Source organism: Quercus lobata, chromosome 3, assembly GCF_001633185.2.
Source record: "Quercus lobata isolate SW786 chromosome 3, ValleyOak3.0 Primary Assembly, whole genome shotgun sequence".
Taxonomy (NCBI): domain Eukaryota; kingdom Viridiplantae; phylum Streptophyta; class Magnoliopsida; order Fagales; family Fagaceae; genus Quercus; species Quercus lobata.
The window spans coordinates 69,117,743-69,123,282 of record NC_044906.1 but is presented as its reverse complement, the minus strand read 5'-3'; positions in this window follow the sequence as shown (position 1 = coordinate 69,123,282).

Genomic DNA, 5,540 nt, shown 5'->3' with positions numbered 1-5,540 from the left:
ATTGTGATCCAAGATTGTTGTGGTCGAGTGATAGAAGCAATGGCTAAACTTATCCCAATTCCCACATGGGCAAAAATTGTTGAAGCCTTAGCATGCCAAAGAGCTTTGACATCTGTGAGGGGGCTGAACATTTCTAATGTGATGTTTGAAGGCGATGCTGAGATAATTATCAAATCGCTATTGGCCAGGGACGTCTCTCATTCAGAGTATGGCCATGTAATCCAAGATGTTTAGTTTTTTGCTTTTGGTTTTTAGGTCTGTACCTTTACCCATGTGAAATGTTTAGGAAACTCTGTTGCCCATTTTCTTGCCAAATGTGCTAAGTTAGGCAATGAGCTACAGGTTTGGTTTGAGTCCACTCTTAATGATACAGCTCCTCTAGTTGTTCGAGATGCTTTATAATTTTTTTCATCATTGAATAATACAAGGGCCTCTCGGTTTGGATTCTCAAAAAAAAAAAAAAAAAAATCATCATCCGTCAGAGGAAAAATCTTGTAACCATAGAAAACATTTGTGGTAAGGCTTGGCTTGGGAGCGAGGCTTTGACAAACCATTAACGATACATGGCATTACTTTTATTGAAAAGGTAAGGGCCAATTTGGTAGTAATATTGGGGTTTTAATTTTCAAAACAATGTGAAAACTGCAATCTAAAAAGTATAGTAAAACCATATGTTTTGAGCACTCATAATGCAAAAAAAAAAAAAAAAAAAAAAATTTGGTACCATGTTTCTATTACATCTGTATCTATATAATCTATATATTACTAAAAGCTAAAGCGTAACATTTAATGTTGCTACGCTCATGTTGAGCCACATCAGCAGCCACATCATCATTTTCTGTTTCCAATTTTTCTTATATATTTTTTTAAACATTTTCTCATTAAAGGTGACTTAAAAACTCCATTATTTAAAAATTAAAATATATTTTAACATTATTTTTATTATTAATTTTCCTAAACTCTTCCTTTCTTTTACCTCTTCATCTCCCCACTACTTTCTACCTTAATATCATTTTTTTCTCTACCTTTTTATCTTCCTTTATTTTGACTCTTCTTATTCTCAACATCTTACTATAAATTTGACATTTTCTTTTTCATTCTATGCATAGTTTTCTCACACAAAAAAGGTTACCTCTCTCTCTCAATTTGTTTTTCATTTTTTGTCTAATTTTTTTAAAATTTTTAGGCATAAATACACTTTTGGTCCCTAAATTTTGGACTATTTCTCAATTTGGTCCCTAAACTGATTTTGCTCCTGTGCGCTCCAGAAATGAGACTGTTGGGCTTGAACTCACTTGGGCTCACAATCTATTTGTAGGGTGGGCTTCAAGATTTCCTACCTTGGGTCGTTCTCGGCACAGAGACTCAAAGTGATATTGCTCCTCCCCTTCCTAATGACTCTTTTTCCCTCTTTTTTCTGAACCCTTCCTCTTCCCCAACTTCTTCTATTTATAGCTCGTGTTAGTGGGGAGATTATGATTACAGTCACCGCTAGTGCAATTGGAGGTCCAATATTATCCGTTTTAAGTGGGCGTTTAGGTGAGAGTGGGATGCAACATTTATGGCCTTGGAACTTGGTTCAGGCTTAGCCGATTGTGCTCGGTAACGTTTCTCCCCGAGCATTTGATGATTTGTAAGGACCGGGTCCATATGTTTGTTCGGGAAAGTTTATGCCGAACATGTATCAGGATTTGAGGCCCAAAATTTGTTTTATAAAGGTAGTTCAAGAAGGGCTTAGGGCAATGGGGCCGTTCCCATTGGGCCTGGGCCCAGGGCTTATATAAGTCTTGGGATCTCGGTACCGTACATTAGCCCCCCCTTGATTCATACCCGGTTGCCGGTAAGAATCAAGGAGTTAACCGAGTCTTTCGGTCTAGGGGGTTTTGGGCCGGGGACTCGTGGTTATAGCTTCTCATTAATGCTTATCTCAAAAGACGCACCGTTTCGCAGCGTCAGGTACAGTTGTTATTATTGTCTGGCGGTTCGTGAATCGAAGCGTCGCGCGTATCGGTTGGCTCTGGAATTTGCAGAGCCGTTCGTAAATCGTGCCCATTTATTGCCTGATTGAACGTTACTTTTCCCCCCTTTTTTGACCCTATAAATAGTTGCCCTCAGAACATTCTTTCACTTTTTCTCCATCTCTGATTTCTTGAGTTTACTCTCTGCCGACCAACTTTCTGTGCGCCTACTCACCTGCCCAGAGTTCCTTCCCTCCCTAGAACCCAAAGTAAGTCTTCTTCCTCTTCCTATTCCTTCGGCTTATTTCTTCAAGTTCCCTTTTATAGCATCGAGCATCATAGATGGGTTATTCTTACCTTCTAGAGTCCCCGGCCGCCTTGGCCACCTTTAGGAACAAGTTTAGTATTCCCGATGACGTGGAAGTGGCTTACTGCCACGAGAGCGAAATTGCTCTACACCGAGGATGAGGCACCGCCTTCTTTCCTTTGATGTCAATTTTGGAGGGCGGGGTTAGGTTCCCCGTAGATCCCCTTTTAACAAATACACTTATGTACTACGGACTGTGTCCCGACCAGCTTCCCCCCAACTTTTACCGGGTAGTTAGCTGCGTCAGTAGGTTGAACCATACCTTTGACTTACAATTAGACCATCATGACATTAACCATATGTATAGCCTCTGTGGAAATAAGACTACCAACTATTACCTAAAGACAAGAGACAACCAGGTACGGCTAATATCATGCCTACCTGATTCAAACAGGAACTCCGCCGGGGAGTACATTCGGGTGCGCAGCAATTGGTTTGCCGGGGACGTCCCTTGCCCTCTTTCACGACGTAAAGTGGGTTTGTACCAATCCCTTGATTTAATTGTTTTCCTCTCCCTTTCCCTTTTTCTTTTTGTTGAAGTAAATCTTTATTGCCAGATACTAATCTAACAGTCGTTCTTTTGCAGATGGCAAAGTGTTCGTTCCAGACGTCAGAACCGTCCACGTCAGAGACTTGAACTTTGTACTCCGTTCTGAGATATTCGTGCATTGGGACGGACTGCTCCGAGCATTGCATTTGATCCTCGGAGTGGAGCCAGTTTATTCCACCTGGCAAACCTTCAAGCAGGCGCTTCTAGTGGATAGCCCCTTGCTGTCATACATAGACGTCCGATACGCTAACTTTTTGCCGCCGAAACTTACAACCGGGGAGGCGAGGGAGTTTGGACGGCGCTTCACCTGCTCGGACGAGCTAGCCCCTCTGCTAGACGAGTCCGCGGAGCGCGTGTCTCGGCGCCTTAGAGAGTTAGCCCACGAGGCTATCCAACAAGAGGAAGACGTTCAAGAGCAAGCGGACCCCGAGAATCCGCCCGCCGAACCCGAGCAACCAACAGCCGAGGCAGAGGATAACCAACCCGACGGAAACATGGTGGCACGAAGGGTTATGACAATTGACCACTTTGTGCCTGGTGCGCGGCAACCCACTCAGCCCCCACCATCCCAGGGCCGGAGTCAGGCGCCTCACCCTCCACCCTTTTCTCAAGCCGGGCGAGCCCGTAAGAAGCAGAGGGTTGCCGATCAACCATCCTCGAGTCCGGGAGATGTCGCCACCCAGACTCCTCCCCAGCCAACGGGGGGGATTGTAATCTGGGATCAGCAGGCCCAGGTTGGGCCGGGGGTCGCGTCCTCCTCCCAAGCTGCTCCAGCATGGAAGCCAAAGTTTTTGCTGGACGGCAAGCCTTTACTTTCAACAGCATGTGTGCGAATGTGGGAAAAAGGAGAGGGCGGCCGTATTGCTCAGACCCTGGCCGAGGGCCTTCTGCTCCCCGAGGACATGCATGCCTTTGAAGAAGGATCTGAGGAGTCTATGGGGCGCCGGCTAGAATGGCATGCTATAGCAGTAATTTTTTAGTTATCCCTTTCTTTCCACGTATTCACTCCCACTTTCTTACTAACTTTTGTGATTGTCAGGCTGCACAACTTGCCCACATAGTGGCTGGTCGGGCACGGGATCTTGCCGAGGAAGTCGAGTGGGAGAAGGGGGCGCGGGAGTCAGCGGCCAAAACAGCGAAGGAAAAACTGAAGGTAGCTGAGACCGCTGAGAAGAAAGCCGCTGCCGCGGAGAAAAACAGGGCACTGGCAGAAAAGAGGTGCGCAGAGCTTTTGGCCCAGCAGAATGAAACAGACGTGAAGCTAGCTAAAGCCGTTAGCCTCAACACCTCTCAAGCTGAGGAGTTAGCCGACCTTAGAGCAGCCCTGGAGGCCTGTGAGCAGAAATGGTACAATGAAGGATTTGCTGACGCCAAGAAATCCGCGAAGCCGGTAGTGGACCAGGCTCGGAAGCTGGGTTTTGAGGCAGGGTGGTTCGTCACCCTTCAAGCATTGGGAGTTCCCGAGGATTCTCACCTGAGAGACCCCGGCCAAATTCCTTTCCCGAGTACCGTCGCTGCCGTGCAGGATCCCCTGGTTGCTCCTGACGAGGAAGAGACAGCAAGCATGAGGGAGCTGGTTGAACAGATTGATACGCATGCCGAGCCAGATGACTTGGAAGCCACCAGTATCCCAACTGTGCAGGATCTTCTCGGTGAAGACTCGCGTTATCCCCTGACCGATCAACAAGAGGTGATAGATCCGTCCCGGCATTCCAGCTGATTACCTGCAATTTGATCTTTTTATGCTTTTACTTGGCTTTATCGCGTTTTTAATTTATTTTCTTAAAGGTTTATTTGCCTATGTCACCGGGATGTGGTGAACGAACAATTTTCTTTTGTTCTGCGGGATTGACCCGTAAACAGTTACCGTATTTAACTTTGGTTTTAATTTATTGCATGAATCTCTATTTGTGTTTTGCTTACACTATGCCAGTGTTTTTACCGTGAATGGAATGATACCCCGAAACCTGCTGTGCGATGCTTTGGGTAATCCGAGAGTGATAATGTATTTAATGTTTGTAAAAGTTTAGGGTTCCCACATTGCTCTGCCGAGTATAATGTTTTTTGTCCTTTTGTTCCTAGGTGACGATAAGGTTTTCACCTGCTCGGTGATTTTAATCGAGCCGAGGGCCAGGTTTCAGTCCTTAGATTTTTTGTGTTTAAGTGATGAGGTTTCCACCTGCTCGGCGATTTTAATCGAGCCGAGAGTCAGGTTTCTGTTCTTGGACTTTTTATTTTCTTAATGATAAGGTTTCCACCTGTTCGGCGATTTTAATCGAGCCGAGGGTCAGGTTTCTGTCCTTAGACTTTTTTTTTTGCACAGTGATAAGGTTTCCACCTGCTCGGCGATTTTAATCGAGCCGAGGGTCAGGTTTCTGTCCTTAGCCTTTTTTTTGCACAGTGATAAGGTTTCCACCTGCTCAGCGATTTTAATCGAGCCGAGGGTCAGGTTTCTGTCCTTAGACTTTTATTTGCACAATGATAAGGTTTCCACCTGCTCGGCGATTTTAATCGAGCCGAGGGTCAGGTTTTTGTCCTTAGATTTTTATTTTCACATTCTCTTGGTGTGCAATAATGGAACCGAAAACAGCATATACTAGCAACTCCTTCATAATCTTGACTTTAACAACATACAAAATTTTGGCTTACACAGATGATTACGCGT